Consider the following 26,020-nt stretch of genomic DNA (forward strand, 5'->3'; position numbering starts at 1 on the left):
ATTGCTCTGTTTTGGCTGAACTCTGCACTCCGGATATTGAATTGCTGATTTTTAAAACAACTCATTCCACCAAACAAACCAGATTAGGAGCCCTGGTTTATCGTCCCCCTGGACCTAGCTCTAACTTTGTCAACATATTACTGGAAAATCTTGCGCCATATGTTCAAAAAGACAAAGATTTTTTGCTAATAGGTGACTTTAACCTTCACAGTGAACTTATAAATTGTAAAGAAGCACAGGCTTTTCTTAACGATCTTTCATTGCTAGGTCTCCAATCACACAATGTGGGCCCAACTCACGTGGCCGGACACACTCTAGACCTCATTATAACCAATTTCCCTAGTGTCACATGCCTTCCCCCTACACAGGTCAGCTGGACTGACCATTTTATCCTTGAGTTTTATACTCCCTATCCTGCAACCACTACCCTCAAAACCACCAACATCCCTGAAATACGGCGGCAATGGCATAAAGTTAATGAGGCCTCCTTTGCTGAGAAATTTGTCCAACCCTACCATGTGATTTCTGATGATATCAATAAAGCTATTGATATGTTTAGCAAAGACATTATAACAGCCATAGATAAGATAGCTCCATTAAAACAATTTAGACCCCGACCAGCCAAAAAACAAGAGATCTGGTTCTCGGAACAGCTCAGGAATCTCAAGAAAGCAGCCAGGAAATTAGAAAAGATTTGGAGATCTACCCATCTGGTAACAGATAGGAAACATTATTGGGATGCTCTAAGTATATATCATAAAGCTATCAGAACGGCGCGAAAAACCCATATTACCACTCTTATCACGGCTGCAGACAATTCCCCCAGAGTACTATACCAGGTCCTTCATTCTTTCACCAATCCTACAGCATGTGAGAGTGAAGACACTTCGTCACAACTACTTTGCGACAATATATCGCAATTTTTCTGCAATAAAATCGATCTTATCTATGCTAAAATAGTCAACTCGAACATCAATTTGACTACAAATACAGTCCCTATCTTTCAGGATTCAGAACTTGATAGTGGCCCTCATACTTTAGACCTCTTCCCCCCTATTACTTATAAAGAGGTATCTCTGCTCATGACGCAGATTAAAAGTGGAAGTCCTGATGATGTCATCCCGGCAAGACTCATGCCCACCTTGCTCGGAATCCTATCTCCCACCATCGAAAAACTTGTTAACTTATCCCTCTGTACAGGATCTGTCCCCAAGCAGTGGAAACAGGCTTTAGTCAGGCCAATCAGGAAGAACACCACAACTCCATGGAATGACTTGTCAAATCTCAGACCTATTTCGTTGCTGCCATTTTTGGGAAAGCTCACTGAGAAGTATGTTAATCGTCAATTATCCAGCTACATTGAGAAAGCTGGCGGCCTAGACTACTCTCAATCTGGGTTTAGGCCGAAACACAGTACAGAGTCCACCCTCCTGTCTGTCACTGACGATCTGCATATGTTTCAGGACAAAGGCTACTCGGTAATTTTGGTGTTATTAGACCTTTCAGCCGCGTTCGACACCGTGTCACATAACATCCTCATTGACCGGTTGTCGAACGTAGGGGTTAAGAACAAGGCCCTTGCTTGGCTAAGGAGTTTTCTTACGGATCGGACCCAGACTGTCACCATGGGTAAATACAGATCAACTGAGGTAGAGATTACGAAAGGGGTGCCACAGGGCTCCTGTTTGAGCCCAACACTCTTTAACATCTACGTGGCACCCCTGGCAAGAGTGATGCGCAAATTTGGTTTCATCCCCGTGTCATATGCGGATGACACGCAGCTCCTCTTCCCCTTTCAAAATCTCACCACAGAAATAAGAAACTCCTTCTCCGCTGGCATGAAAGCCGTCGCACAGTGGATGTCCACCAACTTCCTACAGTGCAATGTTAACAAGACGGAAGTAATGCTGTTTGGAGATGCCAAATTACTGTGGACCCCTGACTGGTGGCCATCTGATCTGGGTACTGTTCCAGAGCCCAAACAGATTGTCAAAAATCTGGGGATACGCCTTGATCACGACCTTTCTCTCAAACAGCACAGTAATATGGTAGCTGGCTCATGCTTCCACATCATCAGCATGATGCGCAGAATATTTCCACTGCTACCGGATTCCTTCAGAAAAACTTTGGTGCAAGCCCTTATATTGAGTCGTATTGACTACTGTAACGGACTGCTCCTTTCTGCTAATGAAGGAGTTCTGGATAGGCTCCAGGTAGTCCAGAATACGGCAGCTCGCCTTGTCCTAAATGCTCCCCCTAGAACAGCATCAAAACCTCTATTACAGAAACTACACTGGTTGAGCATCCGACAAAGAGCCAAGTTTAAGATATGTTGTATTATCCATAAATGCTTAAACGGAAATGGCCCTATATACCTGGAGCAGAAATTTACCCCCTACACTCCCTCCAGATCGTTGAGATCTAGTGAGAATTTTCTGTTGGCAGTACCTCGTGCAAAAAAAAACAGACATGGAGGGAAAGCTCTATCTGTTGCAGGGCCCACACTGTGGAACAAACTGCCTCTGGCCCTCAGGCTCTGCACAGACCATTTAAAATTCAGGAAGCAATTGAAAACTCTGCTGTTCATTGATAAAATCTAGACCTTTCCCCTCATCTGCATATTTATTTAGACTCTACTTGGTATCACAGCGCAGAGATACTCCGGTTGGAGTCGATTCCAGCGCTATAGAAACATATAAATAAATAAATAAATAAGTAAAATCACAAACCTGTAAACAGGTGGCTGAGAAGAGTCAGTTCGCTTCAGAACAGGCAGAACAGGGCTATTGCAAACGTTACCTCTTGTTTCTTCAATTACATCTTTCTCAATCAGGTCATGAATGCCTTTTCACCTTCACTAGAGATCTTGTATTGGGGAATACGTGGCATTTTAACATTCGCTTTCAATGTCACGACATATGGCGGTATCTCCAAAAGACCCACATCATTAGGACCAGTAGCCCAAATAGTATCAGGAAGAGAAAACAGTTCTGCCGGAAGTTTATCCTTCGATAAATACATTGAGGAGACCACTTTCTTACCCAGTGTAAGCTGTACTCCTGAAGGAGAACAATACAATGTCGCGTACAATCTTTTCAACAGATCCAATCCTAACAAGTTCTCACCACAACCCGTCGTCAGGATAAGGGGTGCTTCGAATTCACAAGGTCCAACAGAAAGAGACATAGGACTAGAAATCGGGTTCCTAACCGGGGCGCCAGAAAAACCTACTAAAACATTCATTTCGCCAGACAAAGGTGCGCCAGGGAGTTTAGAGTGCATAATAGAACTTTTTGTAGCACCAGTATCCAACAGAAAAGGCTCTGACACACCTGATGTAATCACCTCAACATAAGGTCCACTCTGATCTACTGGAACAGAAACAACTCCCTCTCTTTGTCTATGGCTGTCCTAGCAATCATCACCTTCCATTTTCCCACCTTCTGCATAGTAGTCATCAGCATAGTACTGAGTCGTTCTACCAGACGCGTTATTCTGCTGATCAAAATTATTCATTGAATTCTGTGGAGGAAAGGGACGTGCGTTCTGGGGAAAACCTCCACGTCCTCTACCTCTAGGAGCTTGTGGAGCACCCCGACCTCTTGCGCTAGAAACACCATTCATACGTTGTAACAAAACAGGGCAGCTACATTTAAAATGACCCTCTTCTTTGCAATATGCACACTGATTAGGGCCTACAGGAAAACGTTGCTGAGAAAACTCGAACCTTTGCGAGTTTCTCTGAAACTGTTGAGGTTGCTGATATTCACGCTGACCACCACGAGGCGGATAAGCCTGCTGCAAAAGAACCTTTATCTTCAATTCTTTCGTTTTCTTGTCTGCTCTATCCTTCTCGTCCTTATCTCTGTTTTCGTAGTACTGTGCAGTAGCCAATATCTGTGCTGATGAGGAAACGGCCCACAAACTCTCTGAATCTTTCAATTTCTTAGACAACTCAGGAAGCAAATTGTGCACAAACTTGTCAATGAACAGCCGTTGACCACCTTCTGTACTCATGTCTTGACCATTGTGGTCGATAAACGTCTCTTCAAACCTGGTGAAGAAATCAGACACGGTTTCCTCTTTCTTCTGCTTACATGCAGACAATTTATCCCAATTTACACGCATCGCAGGCATTAAAGTTTTCATGTAAGTAACGATCTTACCAGGGAGTTCTGCTACTAAAGGCTCAGGTTTAGCGCCACCAACTTGTCTGTCATTCGCAGCACTAATATTAGACCATGTGTTGCCTAATTCTTGCGCATGATCCTTGTGATGAATCAAACCCCATAAAGGCTGTGGAACCACATTTCCAAACAACATGTCTATATCAGCTAAATTCATAACACATGAGTCTGCGGTCTGCGATAATTCCTTATAATACCCTGCAGGATTTTTCCGGGGGTCAGGTATAGTCTGCTTAAGTGCCAACACTTCTGCACGTTTCCATGGAACATGTACCCAAACACGCTGAAAATTAGGCTGAACAGGTGGATTAGCTGCTGGATCCCCTTCTTTCCAAACTGGGGGAACTTCTCTCATCGGATATTGTCGCGCTTTTCTCCTAGCAGAGGGATCAGGTTCAAACAACGACCGAGAGATAGCCTCACTCCTAAATGACAACAATGTCGCAACTGCTCTCTCAACATCGGAACCCACAATCGTGCCTTTCGCGAACTCGAACCGTACACGACACAACTCAGGCAGATTGGATTCCAAATCATTATCCTCCTATTCTTCACAAAGAAAAGCACACATTTTATCAAAAACATATCTTTGCTTCGGTGCTTCCCATTGGCGGAAGACATCCATAACAGACTCTAACTCATATATTGCAGGATCAGTAACCCATTTATGCGCCAAGTGATCCAACACACCCTTCTCTCTAGAATCCAGCAGTTGGCTACGTAACTGTTTACGCTCTGAAACAGGGGTCATAGTTAATGACCCAAAGAAAGGAGACAAGAGACTAGTAACAGTATCAGTCATTCTCTGTCGAACAGAAGGAGAAGTCGACAAAGAACAGGAGGAAAGACAGGATGAGACAAGGCAGACGCAGAGGCAGTATCAGGAGGAATATCGGAAGAAGTAGTTGATACAGTAGGCAAAATCTGCGATCCATCGCCCTGTACCCGCAATTTCGCAAACATCTCAAAGCTTATTTGTTCACAAAATCCTTTGATTAAATCTCCAGCAGTCTTCCCCGTCTTTTAGCCCTGGATCTGGTTAGCAGTAGCGCCAAGAAACCGCAGGTGTACGAGCGCTTTACAAGTATTTTAAAACTCAAACTCAAACTAGGTAGCAAAGTCGGCGGCCCTTGAGGAGGCTGCGCTATAGCAGTGGGAGCCAACTGAAGCAGAGCTGGCGACTGTGCAATAGCAAGGGGCAAAGCACCCAGAGGGTGCGCCACTAAAGGTTGCGGAGGTGCTGTAGCACTCTGCGCATAAGGGGGTGGCGAACTCAACAAATGCGACATTAAAGGATCTTTCTCAAGTTCCTTTGCTGCATCTTGCTGAAGAAGCGGCAAAACTGGATAGCACTTATCAATCGCCATTTTACGTTGCCTGTGCAACTGCTCACTTGCTTGTTCTTCTTCATTATCTTTATACTGCATAGCAGCTTGCATTATCGAGATACCCTTTTCTCTTTTATTCTTCTTTGCTAATTTAATTTCTTTCTGTTTGGCTTCCTTTCGCCATAGGCGGAAAGAGTCAAACATCGCCGACCGGGCTTTCTTCTTAAAAAGTATAACCTCTATATTGTCTAAGATTTCCGTGTCAAAGCTACCACATTGGGGCCATTTGAGGACACCGTCCTTCCTCGTGTATCGGATCCACACTTCATTATATGTGATGGGGCCCACGCCATGCTTAACATAGAGTTCATAGGTTGGAGTTCCAATCGGAGGAACCGGACACGAGTCCTCCAATCGGGAATCCCTATTTCGACCACAACAAAACAAATTTCCAAGTCTGCTAAGACCAGGCATCTTCGCTCACTAGTCTAGCTTCAAACTTCAAAGGATTATCAAATACGATAGTCTCGTGAATACACGAGTCCCTCGGCTTTGGTACTTGCAAGTTCCAAATCAAAGATCCCAAGGGGATACCCAAACACTAAGGACTGGGAGACGCTCCACTCATACTTAACTGAGGTATCGATGACGTCACCAGAAGACTCGTCTATCGTCTCGCTCTACAAATCGTCAAAGGGTCCAAGACAGGGCGATAGTCAGGGCAGCAGTCCTTCGTAGCCGTTGGAAAGCGGGGAACCTCGCAGCAAAGACTTTCAGACCACCACGACATACAGGGGTCGATGGAGTGGTTGGCCTTCCTCCAGAATTTTCACACGAAGCTCCTCACGAACCTCTGGCTTGGACCGGTACCGCTGAAATCGCTCAACGTTGGGCCCCAAATGAAGTACCGGGTTATTTAGAAACCAGCGGTGCCAGGGGACACACCCAAAGACTTCGGATTCTCCTGTCTCAGACTACAGAAACGCAGAGACTTCTTGGTGACGTCAAAGATCAGATTTATTGGCTGTAACCAGTAACAGGTATCCTAGAAGTACAACACGGTGTATGTTCTCAGGAGACTGCTCAACTTTTACAAAGCTAGTCCTCCCTTTTATACCAAATATTATGCTTCAGGCAAACATTCCTTATTTACAGTTGACCATTCACATATTTTCACGACAAAGAAAAAGCAGAGTCATGATGACAAGCCCATATTTCAGTTTGTCCAGCCCACAATCAATTACCCGGCAAGGCCCAACACTTTTCATCAGATAATCGGACGGACCCCTAATAAAATTGGGCACCTCCTCATCGTAAAGCAGGCCATAAAGAAAGGAACAGAGACAGGTGTGAGTAAGATTAGACATAGTTGTGTGCAATACAGGGTTTATGGAATGTTGTGGCTTGATTCCTAATCTCGGTCAGCCACTGGAAAAGGAACTGGCCGAACAGGTTTGGCTTCGGGCAGTGGAGTCAGCTTGCCCAGGTCACACAGAAGTCAAAAGAAAGTGTACGTGTTCCTAAGACTCGTTTGGCCTTAGTCATCGGTCTATGTGAGGGCAACCACAAAATGGCTGCCGTACACAAAATGGAATCCGAGGGTTCAGAACGGAATCCCTGATTTCATGGTGATCTCGCCACTCAAATATGACGAAAATACTCGCACACCTTACACTTGTCATTTTCGGTTTGATTTGACCAAAATCGTCATTATATGGCGATTCTTATGACACGGGTGCAGAATTTCAGTACCACAAAATTTGTCAGAGACTTTTTCGATCTAGAGTGATTCAGAATTAAATGAAAACATGCTGCAAATATAAAAGGAAAGTGGTTGAATTCAAAGAGAAGCAGCGTATTGAAAGTATAGTGGATAGTGCTTTCAATTTAAAACAGAAGTTATCCATTGTGATTAAACAGAACGTTAAGTTGTTACAAGGACTAGATCCATGTCATGTAAGAAAATATACTGAGAAGTATGGGCACTCTCTGGCTTGTCTTTCAAGAAAAGTTTGTAAAAGTGTTTTTCATCAGTTGAGGATGTTAGCAGTCAGCATTCAGAAATGCGGAAGTTTGCGAGGAAAGTGCACTATGTTAAAAGTCCTGCATTATTTTTAAGTGAACTGATTACAAGTCTTTTATATGCTTCTTTATTAGTTGTTCAAAAAAGTGTTTAGCACTGATCAGTTTGAAGAAGAAATTGGAAAGTTTAATGTAGTGTGGTCTGAAATACGAAACTATGTTTGTGTTTATTGTCGACGTACTCATTATAAAAGTAAAAGTAGGAATGTCGATTTGTTTTTGAAAAGTGAAAAGGAGAACAATGGTAAGTGGGTAGAATTTGCAATTTACTTGTTGGTGGAATGTCAATTTGAGTTAGGTAGTGATCAACGTATATGTAAATATTGTTACAACAAATTTGAAGAGATCAAAATGCCTTTTAGAGCAGACCATAATAACTTAGAATTAGTAGCTGTTCCGGAGGAACTGGCAGAATTGAATACATATGAGTCTGTTCTAATTCAATGTGTTCATTCTTTTCGAACTATAATTCGGATGGAGCCTAAAACTGGTAAACTGCCACCAACAGGCTTGCAAAGTGGTTTAAAGGAAGAGTGCTGTACTTACCTTTGGATTTTAAGAAAAATATTGAAACTATTGCTGGAGTGAAAGAGTAAAATTAGGCAGTAGTCATTCTAGTAAATGGTGTAGTAACAAAAAGTCGGAAAATATGGCAAGAATTTGTGGGTGTTAATAAAGTTGAAAAGGCTACCTTATATCTTATAGAGAGCAATATTTAATACAAAACTTTAAACGTGGGAGAACAGGTAATAAGTTTAGAAGATGAATCTTGTTGATCGATATTCTGAAGCTGCAATCTGTACAGGTCGATCATTATACAGTCCACCTTCTCCTGTAGGAAACAGCTGTGGAAAATAATGACCTTCCAAGCCTTTCTCCTATACACTCATTGGAGTTCCCTGTGCTTTTTTCATGTCAAATAACTCAATGCTGCTTCCTATTGTTCTTTTGAATGAAAAGGATATATTGTGTAATGTTCATGAATATATTCAGTCCTTGACTTGTCCACTTTCTCAATTTGACCACTTGAAATTTCAGATTATATTCTGAAGATCCTAGATTTCGACAGTGCATTTCATACTTATTTCACCTTTTGTTTGAAAGTGATCTGTCTTCTCTGTCGTATGCAGTGAACCACATACTTAAAACTAAAGTTCATCAATAAGTTCTTTCTGCGAAAGAATTTGTGGAGAAAGTCCAAGAAACAGATGAATATTTAGAAGGACACTTAATCAATTTGATGGCATGTCAACGTGGAACAAATGAGTCTTGGTATTGTCGTCATGAAAAACTCAAGTGTATGTTACGAAACTTATGTACACCAACATGGTTGGTCACATTTTCTAAGAGAAGCGAATTCCAATATAAAAAATGTTGAAATAAATACTTGTGGTGAACTGTGTTCATTGGATCCTGTAAATGTGTGCAGATATTTTAATGATAGGTTTCAAGCTATGATTTCTTTAATCTGCAATAAAAAGAATACACCTCTTGGAGAGGTTACCGATTTCTTTTGGAGAAAGGAGTATCAAGCAAGAGGTGCACCTCATGTACATATGCTACTATCGATCAAGGATGAACCTAAATTTGGAAATGATTCTGATGAAACAGTATTGTCTTTCATTGAATAGTATGTGACATGTGAGATACCAAGAGAAGACGGAGATAGAAGCTTGAGATAGCAAGTTTTACGTTTCCAAAGTCACGGTTGTTGAAATTATTGCAGAAGATAAAGGAAAATTTTACACCAGTCATTTGTAAAGGAAGAGTACATTCTTTTTTTTCTTTTGTAATGCACACAATAACCCGAAAATCTCCAAAGAATAACTACAAGTTATAAAGAACAGAAGTGTCAAAGTATATCAATGAGTACAATCCAGTCATTTTAAAAATGTGGAATGCGAACATGGGCATTTGTATGCTGCAGATAACTCAATTGCTATTGCATGTTATGTTACATCGTACATAACAAAATCAGAAAAAATAGAGATGAAAGAAATGTGGGAAGAAATTGCACAAGAGAAAAGCCTTAGTAAGAATTGTACAGCTTTACGTTGAAAATGCTTTCCCACCAAGAAATTTGATTGTATGAATGTTCAGACTGCTTGTGCTCTTCAAGTTTAAATTCAAAGTCACGAGTAATCATTTGGGTAAGTTTAGGTCTTGCCTGCAAACGAAATAGAGTGTTGAAATCATTTGAAGAAATTGAAGAATTAGCAGTAAATGAAACAGAGAGTACAGACAATCTTAAACTAATGTGTTGGACACATACTAACCAAAAAAGGAGTCAACATCTGGAACAGTTATGTCTGTATGAAGTGCTTCAACATTACAGCTTGAAAAGAAATGTTAAACAGAATGTAAAAGAAGGAAAATATGCAGTAGTTGGATGCCGTGGTTGTTTAGTAAAACATGCAAAGAGTAATCTCATAAACCACAAGAAAGTTAGTTGTGGAACTTTAGATAAGTGAGAATTTTGCTATTTAGCACTTCTGCAACTGTTTAAGCCATGGTGTAGTGACAGTGAATTACTTGGAGACTTTGACTGTTACGAAGATTCTTGTAATACATGTAAAGGTAGCGTTGCATGTACAATTTTTGCTATATATTTAAAAATGTTGAATGGTGAAGTTGAACAGGCAAAGACTATTACAGTTGAGATAGTGAAACTAGTGGTCCATGGAGTCACGATCTTCTTGGACGACCAATACTGGAAAATGAAGCAGCCATTGCTATGCATGAAGTTGACATTGCAATGCGGTACAGCAGGTCCGAACTGTGAAATAGGGTCTTGATTGTATGATTCAGGATGTCAGAAGTTACAGTTTGTGATCATTTCTTTGTACCCCCTCTGACCTTGTGCAATCAACTCTACGTCCCAACAGTGGAATGGCGTCTTGATCCCACAATGGACGATGTTAGAACTGAATCTGAGAGTGGAGATGAAGGTACTCCCTTTGACCGGGTACAACCAACACTAGGTTCCAATAGTGGAACAGTGTCTTGATCCCACAATGAACGATGTCCGATATAACGTCCAGCTTGCTTTTCACAGAACTCCCTCCGTTGAGGTGCATCACTCTCTGTGCTTCCGTAGCTAACTGCTGCACATGATTATTAGGCTTGATTGACTGTAGGTGCTGGACTTCAGCGCGGTACACAAGGTCTGAACAGTGAAATGAGGTCTTGATTCTATGGTTGAGGATGTCAGAAGTTAAAGTCTGTGATAATTTATGTGTACCCCCCCTCTGACCAGGTGCAAAGAACTGTAAGTCCCAACAGTGGAACGGTGTCTTGATCCCACAATGGACGATGTCCGATATTACTCGCTGCTTGCTTTTTACAGAACTCCCTCTGTTGAGGTGCATCACAGTGTGTGCTTACGTAGCTAACTGTTGTACAGGATTATTGTGCTTTGTTGACACTAGTCGGTGCAGTACACCGTGGTACAGCAGGTTCAAACACTGAAACGGGGTCTTGATTCTATGATTGAGGATGTCAGAACTTCAAGTTTGTTATTATTTCTGTGTACCCCCTCTGATCTGCTGCAACCAAGTCCATGCTTTCAAATTGAATTGTACATGGCTGTCAGGCGTTAATGAATAGTGAGGCTGGCCTACAATGCAGACAGAAGTGCTCACATTCCAGATCGAGTGCTGATTTTTTAATGTTAGAATAATAGAGTAACTACAACGTCTATTGGAATATGCATATTATGTTTTTGGTATACTTGCTTGAAAACATTTTTTGAAATGACTCTTAGGTTTACTACAATTAGCAAATTTAATTTGAGAGTGCAAAGGAACACTGAATAGTCTACACTGTGGACAGCAGAAATGGTCTTTGAATAGATTTTTTTATTTATTACAGATTTTCCTGCAATTTATGTTGTTGTCTTTTGTGAAGAGGAAGTAAGAGAAAGTCTTCATGATAGTCTGTGTGAGGACTGTCTACAATTAACACTGCAGATAGCAGTGTTCACAATTCAGATCGTGTTGGTCTTGTAGATGACGCAGTTTTATAGGAAAAGACATTGCTCCAGTGCGCTCTGGCTACACCATGCATATGTATTATTACAGGCTCCAGACATGCTTTTTGTTGCTTCGCGTATGACAAACTGTGTAGCTGAATTCCACCTTACGTGGCTGTGAGCCCTTGCTGACCGCTCTCTCTGGCCCAGTGTTCACAATTTAGATTGAGTTGCTATTGCAGATGATGTTGTATTGATGGCAACAGATATTACTCTTAGCAAGGCCCGCCCGTCTACAGCACACATCATCGCTGGTTGTTGACATGCTGAATGATTTTGATGTGGCTATCTGAGTGCACTAGAACTGATGGAGCCTTTATGATACAATCTTTTGTGTATTATTTCAGATCTATTAATTGTGTCTCAGTATACCACGGTGGCCGTGTGCCATGACGAGCTGAGCTTGTCATAACAGTCAGAACGCTTGCACGCGGGCCTAATTCCCCCAGCTCTTCATGAGCACAAGGCCATCGTGGTTCATGACGAGCTCACCTCCCGCCCCCGCCCCCCAGCAAAGCGGGGGAATTAGCCCCGCAGGCAAGAGGTGAATATCTCTATAACACAGTGCATAACTTTTTCAGTGTAATAAATGACTGCATGCATCACTATATCACCAAATCTCTCATTTACTGTATAAGTATTTAATGGGATCTGTGAGACTGGGCGTCAGTCTTTCAATGCTTCTGTAACAAAATGCTTGACTGCCTCAGTATATCTATAAGTGAGTGGGTGCATAAGTGTCACAATGGGTCTGTGATTGGTTTCGTAAGTCTCTCACTCCATCTGTGAGTAGATTAGATGCATGAGTGCCTTTGTGCGTTTATAAGTATATCACTGAGACTTGATCTGTGAGTGGATACATGAGTGTCTAAGTGGGTGAGGGAGTGGATGTATGAGTGTCTGAGTAGGTCTGTAAGTGAATGCATGAGTGTCTCAGTGGGTCTATGACTGGCAGCATGAATGTCTGAGTGGTTCTGTCAGTGGGTACATTAGTCTCTGAGTGTATAGCTGACTGGGTGCATAACTCTCTGAGTGGGTCTATGAGTGGCTGTATGAGTGACTATGGATTTATGAGCATCTGAGTGTATCTATCAGCAGGTATATGAGTGTCTCAATGGGTCTGTGAGTAACAGCATAAATCTCTGATTGGGTTGAGTGAATGGGTGCATGCATGAGTGTCTGATTGGGTCTATAACGAGGAGGGCGAGTGTCTGGGTGGCTCTGTGAATGGATGCATAAGCCATTACTGGGTGAGTGAGTGGGTGCTTGGATATCTAAGTGAGTTTGTGAGTGGGTGTGTGAATTTCTGAGTGTCTGAGTACATGAGTGACTGAGTCCATACGTCTCTGAGTGGGTCTGTGACTGAGTGTGTGAGTGACTTTATTGGTGTGTGAATGGGTATATGAGTGTCTGAGTGTATCTGCGAGTGACTGTATGAGAGATCAGTGGGTCTGTGAGGACACATTTATCTGTGAGTGGATGCATGAATTTCTGAATGGGCATGCACATGGGTGTGTGACTCTCTGAGTGGGCCTGGACATGGGTGTGTGACTCTCTAAGTGGGCCTGTACATGGGTGTGTGACTCTCATAGTGAGTCTGCAAGTGGGTGAATGAGTAACTGAGTAGGCCTGTGAGTGGGTGCATGAGTCTCTGAGTGGGTCTGTACATGGCTGTATCACTCTCTGAGCAAGTCTGTAAGTTGGTGCATGAGTTCCTGAAGGGTATGCAAGTGGGTGCATGAATATCTGAGTGGGTATGTGGCTGAATGTATAAGTGTCTGAGTGAGTTTGTAAGTGCCTACATGAGTGTTTGACAGTGCCCGCAAGTGTATACAAATATATATATATTTTTAATATTTTCACCAATATTCGCAATGACATCACGATATTCATGATGTCCCCACAACAGTACACGGGGGCCGCATTTGCAATCCTGGCGTGGTCGAGAATATCAGGCGCGATTACAAAAATCAATTTTAGACACCTAACTTGTGTTACTAACACACCCATTTCTCAAACATGGGGTCAGAGTATCTCCACCCTGGCCCCTTATGTGGGCTTGCACACAAAATGATAGCCCTGGTAACTATTCCTGAATGATTAAGTGGCAGCTGCAACTTTCTGTTCAGGTTGCGTCCAGACAATCAGAGTATTCCTGCTGGCATGTGCATCCGAGATAAATCACCAAACAATTGCAAAATATCTTCAGCCAGCGATATATCTATAATTTTCAGCCTACATTTCTCAAAAACAACTGGACGGACTTGCACCAAATAACAAAAACTAAAATCTGGTATAAATCCTCTCAACGTCCTCTATTTTTTGGTCCCCTCTGCACGGATCACCCCCCATCTTTCGATAACAACCAGAACCTACTTTGACAGTTTTTGGAGAAAATGAGGAATGTTTAAACTACCACCAAATTTATAAGCAAGTTAAAACATGTTGTTTCTATGGAGACTAGGTACTAACTATAACTACCTACTGTCAGCTAGACAAAAAACACCTGCCGCAAAGAATTGCAACAGGAATGTGACGGGTGATAAATGAATGCCAAAAGTTATTTAAAAAACAAGTGTGGGCTCCCACGCTTGTTTTGATTAGAGTCCCTGGTTGGGCCAGGTCCCGGGGGCATTTATTAAAAAAAGAGTGGGGCACATAGGGCTCCCCTCCTAAGGCTCTTAGAGCCCTGAGAACCACCACTACCCCGGGGCTTTCTTTACTTATTGGTGGGGGGGCCACGCAAGCCCCCTCCATGGGCTCTCTTGAGCTCCGGGGACCTCCAGCTCCCCGGAGCTAAATTTAAAATATTGGAGGGCTGAAGACCCCTTCCATGGGCTCTTTATAGCCCTGGAGGCACCACCTCCCCGGGGCTCAATATGAATAATTTGAGGGGTTAATGAAGACTCTCCGTATCCCGGGGACCTACACCCCCCTGGGGCAGCAGATAAAAATGTATGTTTGAGGGGGACCGCGCGACTGGGGACCCCCACCTCTCTGGGGATGGCCTGTGAAAAGAGGAGGCTCTCCCCCTCCTGGAGACAATTTTGGCCCTGTGGACCAACACCCCCCAGGACCGGCTCATACTATTTCCCGGGGTCCCTGTCAAAGTTCTGTCAAAGTGCTCGAAGCGGAGGTTTCATCTCTTTCTCTGCAATGAGACATGCGGGCAGGGAAAGAGATGAAAGTATTGCTCCTGCACACAGGGAGCTGCATTTCCAGCAGCTCCCTGCATGCAGCAGCAATGTCGGGGAGCTGGCTGGGACTGAAGGGGCCTTGAGGCTCCCCCACAGTCCTGGAAAAGGTAAGAAGGGAGCAGAAAGAGGCAGAATTAGGGTGAGGTTATCAGCAGAAAGACGCAATATAACGGGGAGAAATGAGCAGAAAGAGGCAGAATAATGGTAAGAAACGAGCAGCAAGAGGTAGAACAAAGGTAAGAAATGAGCAGAAAGAGGCAAAATATTGGTCAGCAATGAGCAGAAAGAGACAGAATAAAGGTGAGAAATGAGCACAACAAGGGAGGATAAAGGTCAGGAATTAGCAGCAAGATGAAAGCTAAAGGTGAGAAACAAGCAGAAAGAGGCAGAAAAAAGTCAGAAATTAGCAGAAAGAGGCAGATTAAAGGTAAGCAATGAGCAAAAAGAGGCAAAATAAAGGTCAGAAACAAGCAGAAAGAGACAAAATAAAGGTCAGGAACGAGCAGCATGAGGCATAATACAGGCCAGAAACCAGCAGAAAGAAGAAGAATAAAGGACAGACAAAGGCAGAAAAATGCAAAATTAAGGTAAACAAGCACAAAGATGCAAATTAAAGGTGAGAAATGAGCAGAAAGAGGCAAGAAAGAGGCTATAAAATAGCAGGAAGAGGCAAAATAGAGGTCTGAAATGAGCAGCAACTGGCAGAATAAAGTGCAGGAACAAGCAGAAAGAGACACAATAGAGGGCAGGAGTGAGGAGAGAAGAGGCAGAAAAATGAGCAGAAAATAAACGGAGAAGGCACAAAAGCAAAGGCAGCAGAGGGTAGCGGTCTGCAGGAAAGCTGGTCAGTCACGGGGGAGCTGGCACCAGGACCTGCTCCTATGTGCCTCCCGCATTTTTTGACCATGCACCCACTGACAGACCCAATCATACACCCACTCACAGACCCACTCACACACTCATGCATCCACTCACATACCCACTTCAAAAACTCATACACTCATTGACAGACACACTCAAGCACCCACTCACAGATCAATTAAAGCACTCATGCATCCACTCACAGACCAACTGAGAGATTCACATACTCATAGACCCACTCAGAGGCTCACACATCCACTCATACACTCACGCACCCACTCACAAAACCATTCCATGACTCACACACCCAACTCACTCAGACACTCACACACCCACTCACAGATCCATTCAGACACTCATCCACCCACTTCTAGACCCATTCAGATACTCATGTTACCATTTAAAGACCCACTCAGAGACTCATGAACCCACTTACAGATTGACTGCGAAAATTGCACCCACTGACTGACCCACTCAGACACTCACTCGCCCAGTCACAGACCCACTCAGAAACTCAATCACTCACAGACCCACTCAGACCCTCATGCTTCCACTCACACACCCACTCAGAGACTCACTCATTGATCCACTCAGAGGCTCATACATCCACTCTCAGATCTTCAAAGACAATGATACACCCAATCAGAGACTCACACACTGACTCACAGACCTATTCAGATATTCATGCACCCACTCGCAGACCTACTCAGACACTCACGTACCAACTCAAAGATCCACACAGGCACTCCTACACCTACTTACACAGCCATGGCACACCCATAGAGCCACTCCCACACCCATTCACAGACCCAAACAGCCACTCACATACACCAAACACACTCACACATCAACTCAGAGACCCAGACAGTCACTCACACACCCACTCACCTGCATATACAGCCACTCACACAACCCCTTTCAAAGTTTACAGACTGAATTTATGAAATACAATTAAAAACATTGAAATTCAAGTTTTAAAGAGATGTTCTAGTAAGGAAATAGTTTTTTTTTTTAATTTAAAAATTCACTGAATTAACCAAAGATTACAGAGACATTATAGTTAGACTCAGATAAAGCCATTGACATTGTGCAGTTATAGTTACTTGATCTAACTATAATTTACATCCCCACATTACACTGCTTATAAGTTACATCACATAATACATCACACATGACATAGCCAGTGATTTCCAACACCCTTACAATTGACACCACGCCGAGGGTGGACTTAAACCTTCTGTTATTTGCATAGGTCCAACATGCAGGAGCATGTGATATATCATGACATGGTATCATGACGTGACGGTGTGCCCTTTATTGAGTCTGGTGTTCTGTCCCATGCTGATGTGCTCATACGGTGAGAGAAGTTGTCAGAGTGAAACTTGAAAAAGCACTTCATATAATGCCACTCTGAAGAAATCCAGTGGCTCCCAGAAGTGTGCAATCTAGTGTACCATTTAGTTTCTACTGGGGCAAAGGTCAGGTGCACCATTAGAAGTATACTTCTTTTTACGTCTTGGCCCTTATTATGAGATGCAAGAATACCAGAAAAACTTGTCAGACAATTCTCTGAATGAATATGCACCAAGCAAATCCATTAAAACGGAATGCCACTTTTCAAACAAAAATGAGCCTACCTTTGGGGGCTCTGCTTAGGCAAATGACTGCCATTAAGGGCCTGGAAACATTCTTATTTCCCTCGGTAAATACTGCTACCAACTTCTCTTCGGAGCCACCCCGAAGAAATATGAACAGAGAAAACCTCATGGCTAGAAAATCTACTGTCTCTCTACATGTTATGCCAAAAAAAAAAAAGAAAACAGAGAGTAATTCAAACTTAGATAATGTGCTTGGCCCTTTTTATGATTCACCAATATTTTGTATGCTCCCTTCTTTCATGCTATTAGTGTTTTATTTCACATATGTAACTTTTCTCTGGCTCCACTTCCTGTTCACTATCTTACACAACTGGTGTTGAGTCGATGTTACACTGGATCATATCTTCTAGATAAGAAGACATGGGAATTTGTACTTTCAAGGATTTAGTGTCATCACTAAGGCTGATGGTGTGTATTCATGTTTGCAAATCATATGGTATTAAAATGCATATTTATAGTTTGCATCGTTACGTATCACATCCTTGAAAAAATCCAACCTAAACCAGGTGTTGGCTGTTTGTGCTTTATAACAAGGAGGAATGAGTAGCCATCACCTAAATCAGTAAAACATTGCTTATTTGAACTGAATGAGAAATAAAGAAACCAATCCAGATGACAGCCCTATAGCTCCCCTTATCGGGCTATACAGGCCATTAAAGACCCGCTCCAGTGTTAAAGACCCCAGCCGAAGGCAAAGGCCTTTAACAAGGGAGCTGGACTTTAATGGCTGGTACAGACCAGCTACAGAGGGCTATAAGGCTATTAAAACATTCTACCATTAGAGGGCAGAATGTTCTAACAAATAAAACAAAGGGCTCATGGAGCCTGAGTGGTTTGAAATCCCCTCGGGCTCCATAAGGCCTTTGTTCACAGCAACAGCTATGAACTACAACATTAAAATGTTGGAGATCCAAGCTTCTACCTGCCATTAGAAGCCCGGAGCATTCCATGGTTTTCAATGGGGCTCCCACCATTCCAATGTTCTAATAGTACTCATACCTCTTCATTTCTATTATTGTATTTCACAGTTGTGGCATTATAGGTCTACTCAAGGTCAACAACAAAGTGATAGATATATTGTTGGGAACTGGTCTAGATGATCACTTCTGTGTTGCTCATTGGGGTAGCGAGGCATATTATTGGTGCGCTCCCTAATCTACATCACTATCTACCTTGATTACTCAATGTCACTGGATTTTCCTATTGCTACCACTGTAATTGTCGACAGCTAAAAAAGCCATAGTTTACTCAAGATGACATACAACTGTTTTATAAACAGGGACACTTGGTTAGGGTAAATAGGTACACACTTAGTAATGCTGGTTTTTACTTTTTTTTAGACTTGTAACATACTTAACTACCTAAAAATATATCCATCACAATGCTTAAAATATATATTTATACCTGCAAATGTATGTCTCTTTTTTCCTTCGCCTACATAATATATGGTTTTTGGTTCTGATAGCCTTAGGAAACTCATAGGGTAAGCCTGTAAGTATGGTAAGAGATAAAATAATAAATACCAAGCACATTGAAAAGCAATTGATGATACTAAGAGTGTAACAAAAGCAACAAATATATGAATGATTGACAGTAATAGCGAACCAATGAATGATGTTTCTGCTGGCTCTTTACTTCTAAATCTCTCCATATGTGCGCAGAGGCTGCTCCTCTTCGAGGGCCACTAGTAACCTTGCACATAATTCTTCTGCACTCTAGCTGAATGTGCGTGCTTTGAAATTTCACAAAAGACATTACTGTACCAACTCTTGAAGAGAATATTGTGAGCACCTAGTCTCAAAATCCATAAACTACCTTCTTTCTTCCATGGTGACTTTCAGGGTTGGGGCTTTTCTTCACTTCTGTTTTCTGTCAGGAATTCCCTAAAAGGAGATTTTCAAGAAATGCTAAAGGGCCAATTCACAGAGACATTTTGGAGTAAGTAGAATATTATTCTTGTACTCTTTCACGTGTCCTTACTTGCCTTGGTGAATTAACGCCCCCATGGGAGGGTACAAATGAAGACAAGACGGCACTAACGAGGGACTAGCAAGCAATTTACGAATCAGAAGCCAGCATTTACGAAAGTCAGTGACACAAGCCAATTACAAATTTGGGCGGTGAGTGGATAGATTCCAGTGCGTACTTTGTTACAGCATGCCTCGCAGAGCGAGCAGCTCATGCTCGCTGCCGCTAGGCTCGACGTAAAAATTAATCGGGTGTTGCAAACTCACCAGACTCCCATCTTACCTCCTAGATACAACAAAAACATGCATATGCATCCCTAATGACCTTGAACTGCCTGCTTACTAGGTGTTTCTCAGGGTTTCACACTGTCCGCACAACTGTTCAGCTTGGGGCTACATCGCAGGTATTCTTTTTTATGTTATTGTGGTGTTTTTAACACGCTCTTCTGAATTTCTTATTTCTTGCCTACCTTCACAGTGATTTTAATTCACATTGCCTCTCCCTCTGTTCTTCTTGGCACCTCTCCTGTCTGCTGCGGATGTTAGGAAGCCATTTGAGCTGAGAGAGCAGCCTGAGACCATCTTCCGGGATGTCAACTGCTGCCCTTTTGGGCAGTTGACATTCTAACTGTTCTCTTTTTCCTGTGACTTGGGCTGCCGCTCTTTATTTATTTCGGAGCCCGATACATAGGGCACGCCTGTCTGGACCCGTCTGTGCCTGGACGCCTCCAGGTAGGCTGCATTTTTTTAAACTAGTTTTATTTTTAATGTCACCTTTTTATTATATTGAATGCCTATGGCACACTCAGCGCATTCAAGGGCAGAGCTCATAACCATAGGAAAACTTACTCCTAGTAACCTCTGTAGGAAGGAATTTCATCTTGCAGACAATCTTGATTGTTGACAATGAAACTCTTGTAAGTTTTCCTGGAATATAGGACTCTCCCTGTCAGGCACAGTGCCCCAGGGTCTTTAACATATGTTCCGCCTAAAAAAAAAAACTTATGTCAAAAACAATACCACCACTCTCAAATCAGCAGCCGGCACTTCCTCTATCTACATTGTACTTGTTTTAATACTGGTTCCATTCCCAAACATGCCTCAGAACTATGGTACTTCTTAGACTCCACAAAGCCCGACATCTGTTTTATCACAGAAACTTGCTTAACTCATCTTCATCGTCCACTATAGCTGTGGCATGCCCCCAAGGCTACAGCATAACTAGATGTGATAGACAGCACAGAAAGGGAGGGGAAATAGCCATCACAACTAGAAATCCCCTGAGAGTTGATATGTTGGACGCTTGTTCCACATCATCAGTGAAAATATTAATCTTTCAGCTGAGGGCATCAACTAATCTAATCTGGAAAGGAGCACTGGTCTATCGCCCTCTTGAGGGAAAGAAAGACGTCAGTAGGAAGCTTATGGAACGTTTAGCACCATATATGTACACATCAGAACACTTTCTGCTCCTGGGGGATTTTAATTACTATATAGATTAGCAAACTGACGCTGATACAATGCGCCTGATATCTGACATGGAATCACTTGGCTTACATCAAATGGTAACAGGTCCCAACCACATAGCAGGGCATACCCTAGACCTAATATTTACAGATGCCACCAAGGTAGTAGTAAAAACACCTGCACTTCAAGTATGGACCTGTCAAACTCCACTTAGACATTCATATACATAAAGAAACCTGCTTTCAGGGCTCTAAACTTATGAGATCTTGGAAGAAGGTAGTTCCTTCTGCCCTTTTCCCAGTCTTTAGTCCCCCTGCTATCACAGACTATGAAGACATCAATCTCGCCTTTTGAAGACTCTCTTTATAAAGGCTTTAGATACTGTTGACCTGCTAAAAAGATTGAAATCATGAAAGGAAAACCAACCCACTCCCTGGTATTCAGAGGGAGAAATTCATAGTAAAGAAGTTAGAATGCAAATGGAGGAACCCTAAATCAGAAGAGGGAAGACTCTCTTATAAGAGAGCTTTTAGTACCTATTTAAAACATTGTAACATTGCAAGACGAGTTCTCATAGTCAAGAGAATTAACTCTAAAAAAAGCTCCTCGAAAGAGCTTTTTAAAACTCTCAAGGAATTAACAAATCCGAGTAGTTGTAATCTTACTATACCTATCTCGTAATCTCATTGCGATAATCTCGTGGCATGTTTTGAACATAAGATTATCAACATTGAATTCAAAGCAATGGCCGCCTGAGGAGGAGCTGCATTGGGAAGCTCCTGGTTTTGGGATCACCTTCGGGTGTAAATCCCTGATAAACCACCCAGCCCGCCCACCCTCCGTCCATCTACCACAACCGGAACATTGAAACAGGCGACACATGACTTCAAACTGGAAATTGGAACGATTCTTACTACGTTCTCCTGTCTGGTCACTGTCTGGTCACTGGGCAGCTCGGCGTGCGGCGAGTTTCCTGTGGTCGGTGGATCACCCGAGTGGAGTGCTGAGGAGCGGTTCTGAGACCAGGCGACGGACCACCGATGCATCTGCGAAGCTGGTTGCGGTGTGCCGGGAAGCGGGATCGGAGGAAATAGACCAGTGTTTTTGGTGCTGCGACGGAGGACCTGGAGCAGGGCTCGTGACTGGAGCGGCTGTGCGGGAGCAATCAGGGGAGCGGCGCGAGGAATAGTGATTGCGCCACCAGAGCGGCGGGAGGAATTCTGGTTACGCTACCGGGAATCCGGCCCCGGTGAGGAGCATGGACACAAAGGACGGACAAGCGACGGCGAGCTGAGAGAAGAGTGAGCCACGATAGAGGCTCTGGATCTCCCAGTCGGTGTTTCCAGCAGAAGGGAGGGCAGGACAGAGAAGGTCTCCCCATCTCATCTGATTATACACGGCTAATGGGGAATCCTCATAAAACAGAAGCTGTGAGACTGATACGGCATGCCTGACCCTAAGATGGCGGCTAGATCAGACAAATAGTGACAAACAGATTTGCACAGAGAGACAAGAAATAGAGATAGGAATGTCACAGTCCCTTATTGGTGGAGGAAAGGGAAACTGATAATTGAGGGAAATTGTGAAAGGACAATCGAAGCTGATAATTGAGGGAAACAGAGAAAGGACAATCGAAACCGTGGACATATTGGAATAACTAAAAGTTACACCAGAATACCGAAGACTCAGCTTAACAAGAGCGATTGAATTAACGAATCAACAGAGGAGAGTCTCTTCAAGACCACTTAACGCGAAATTAAGATGGATGAAAGGCACACAGCAGCGGCTGGCTCCAATGCCTTGAAAATAGAATACCCTGCTAAACTATCCAAAGCTGCTGCAAAAAAATTCAAACACAATACCCTGAGAAAAAATCTGGACACAATGTTCTACGACCCTTATTTTAATATAGCTAAAGGCATAATATTGAACGACCTGATATTCTACACAAAGAAATCGGCTCAATGGCGTAATGCCATCACAAAAATGCTCTCCATAAAATCTACGAAAAACATCCAACATGGAACAAAAATTATGACCGCATCTTCAATAAGATGCAGAGCAGACCTATGCATAACCATTTACAAAACTGGAATAGTGCTAATACAAGCTGGGAACAACGAACTAAAGAAGTTTGAAACGATATTTCAAACGGTAAAAGAAACACTGGAGGGGCCAAGATATCCACAACACCAGTCACCAGCAGAAGACACCCCTGACAATAACGCCTTTAATACGGCCGGGGACGCCAATAGATATGAAGGCCTACACGAACAAAACAATAGCCCGAGAGCTATAATCGTAGGTGACTCGAGATTACCAGAGAATGAGGGTGAAGGGACAGAGGGAACCATTAATCATGCAACTGAAGAGCATGATCAGCGCCGAAGGGAAGAACAAACGACACCTCCAAAAGATGAGACTTCACGTCTAGAGCGTCCACGGACCCAGAGTGATTCACTCTATAGGAACCGAGAATTGAAGAAAACAGAAGAAACCATCACTCTGCCACATACCTCAAGCACAACACTGGAGGCTTGTAGATTCTCTCCAACAAAAACATCACCACTGGCTTCACCACCAAATGATGAGACATCACGTCTAGAACGTCCACTGACCCTGAGTGATTTACTCGATGTGAACAGGGAATTGGAGAAAACAGAAGAAGTCAACACTCTACCACATACCTCAAGCACAATTCTGGAGGTCTGTAGATTCTCCCCAACAAAAATATCACCACTGGCTTCACTTAAACCTGAAACCACTCTTGTCATCCCAAATAATCTCGGAACTAGCAATAGAACAAGGGAGAGAAAGAAAAGGACTGTGGATCGGAGTACTGATCTAAAACAGAGAAGAACAGAATACAAACCCCGAATACGCAGGCCAAACATACCTAAGAGATCGGCCCGAAACTTGAAAGATATTAAAGAGCTCCAGAACCTGGTTAGCAACCTAGCACTAGAAGCTAATAACACCTCCCAAGCAATCAGAAGAATCCTGGAGATAACGGCAAGCACCCACTCTAAGATAACGAATATCCAGAATGTCCTACACTCCTCAAATATAATGTTTAATGGTAGGGCCCTGGCACTAGCTAACAGATTGAATCAACCACATAGGACTAAATCCTTGACACAAGAGGAAATACTTGCGTTACTCCAAATATACGAATCATCTGACCCCGGGAGTGAGGAGATAATCAAAACAGTAGCAATCGATTCCAACAGAACATCCAGAAAGAACAACAGAAAACCTAACCTCCACAATCTACAACAAGTCCAGTTAACTACAACTGAATCCAATGATAGGGACTTCAGTAACTCAGGGAAACCCCTGTCGTGCCTCCTACTCAATTGTCGATCGGCAACAACTCATGCAACAGATATAGCTGCCCTCATCATCAACAAGGAAATTGATCTGGCAATCTTGACTGAAACCTGGTTAACGGAATCATCTGCTCCAACCATGGATCTGTTAGTACCACCACAATATAACATTGTGAGACGAGACAGACCAATAAAAACAGGAGGAGGTATAGCCTGCATCCACCGCTCGGAGATTGAGGTCAAAGAAATTCAAGCTGACCCCTTAGAATCATGCGAATACCTAGGGCTTAATATAAAAGCGGCTAGCAATCAAACATGCAACCTGCATGCGTTTTACCATCCACCAGGTGACAACGCAAAGTTCACAGAGCAGTTAATGGAAATCATAACTGCCTACCCCAACACTGATGTCAATAACATATTCCTAGGCGATTTCAACCTACACTGGGACGACCATAATGACAAGCTGGTTAATAAGCTTAAAGATTTCCTTGTCGAGCTAAACCTAACTCAAGCATGTGCGCTACCTACACACAGGAAAGGATCGACCTTAGACTGGATTATTGCAAGAGACAAAAATGCATCGATCCTCTCAATAGACCCTTGTGATTGGTCTGATCATCACGCAATATCATTTGCGATACCCACAGTGAGAAAGGGCACGACTGTGCAACCCTTCAAGTGCAAGAAATGGATTCGCGACACGAAAGAGGCTAATACTGAGCTACTGGTTGAAAGATGTGAGAAAGACTTAAAGCCACCCAACCATCTACAGAATGTAAATGAGCTTACTGATCACTACCTTACATCAATTGAAAACATCGTCAACAACACCATGCCACTAAAACTGAAAAGAGTCACAGAGAAGACAAAAAATCCCTGGTTTAGTGGATCACTGAATGAAGACAGAAGGAAACTGAGAATGGCCGAAAGGAAATGGAGACAACACCCCTCATCCCCGGAGCTGAAAGCTCTCAGAAAAATCAGAAGCCAATATAATAAAAAGATCATCAATTCCAAAAAGGAATTTATCCGATCAGAACTGGACAATGCCAAAAACAGACCACGAAAACTCTTTGAAATCCTTAAACAACAATCAAACAAACTAGCCAAATCCTCTCAAGAGAACACGATTACTCCATTAGGCTGTGAAGAATTCTCCACATTTTTTACAGAAAAGGCAAAAGCGCTGGAAGAAGAGCTCACAAATGTGGCGACCAACCTCGCTATACATTCTTTGCCCCCGAACGATGACATCCAGTCACTAGAATGTACCAAGACAAAAAACGAGGCAAACTGGGACACATTCAAACTATACGACCAGTATAAGATCGCCAAAACGCTGTCGGAAATTAAACCTAATAACCACTACCAAGACCCTCTACCCAGAAAATGTGTAAGAGATATCAGCCACATCTTGGTTCCAATATGGACCAAAATAATAAATGCATCACTATCACAAGGGATCCTCCCTGATTGCCTGAAAACAGGCCAAGTGGTTCCCATAATCAAGAAACCTACAGCGTACGCAACAGATCCGAACAACTTTCGCCCAGTGACTAACATCCCTCTACTGGCCAAACTAATCGAGAAATGTGTGCAGGGGCAGCTAAGCCAACACATCTCCAAGTTCGCACTACTAGATGACTGCCAATCAGGATTCAGAGCAGGACATAGCACGGAAACGGCTATACTACATATTGTGGACGACGCGCTACAAGCCCTAGACCAAAATCGAGCGTGCCTTCTGATTCTCCTGGACCTGTCATCTGCATTTGACACGGTAAATCACGAAGCCTTACTGGCTAGACTTCGAGATAGGATGGGATTAACTGGAAATGTGCTGAAATGGTTCGACTCCTTCTTACGGAACAGAACACAAAGATTCCTGGTCAATCATTCTACCTCAACTCC

Source organism: Lissotriton helveticus, chromosome 1_1 (assembly GCF_964261635.1).
Source record: "Lissotriton helveticus chromosome 1_1, aLisHel1.1, whole genome shotgun sequence".
In the NCBI taxonomy this organism is placed as follows: domain Eukaryota; kingdom Metazoa; phylum Chordata; class Amphibia; order Caudata; family Salamandridae; genus Lissotriton; species Lissotriton helveticus.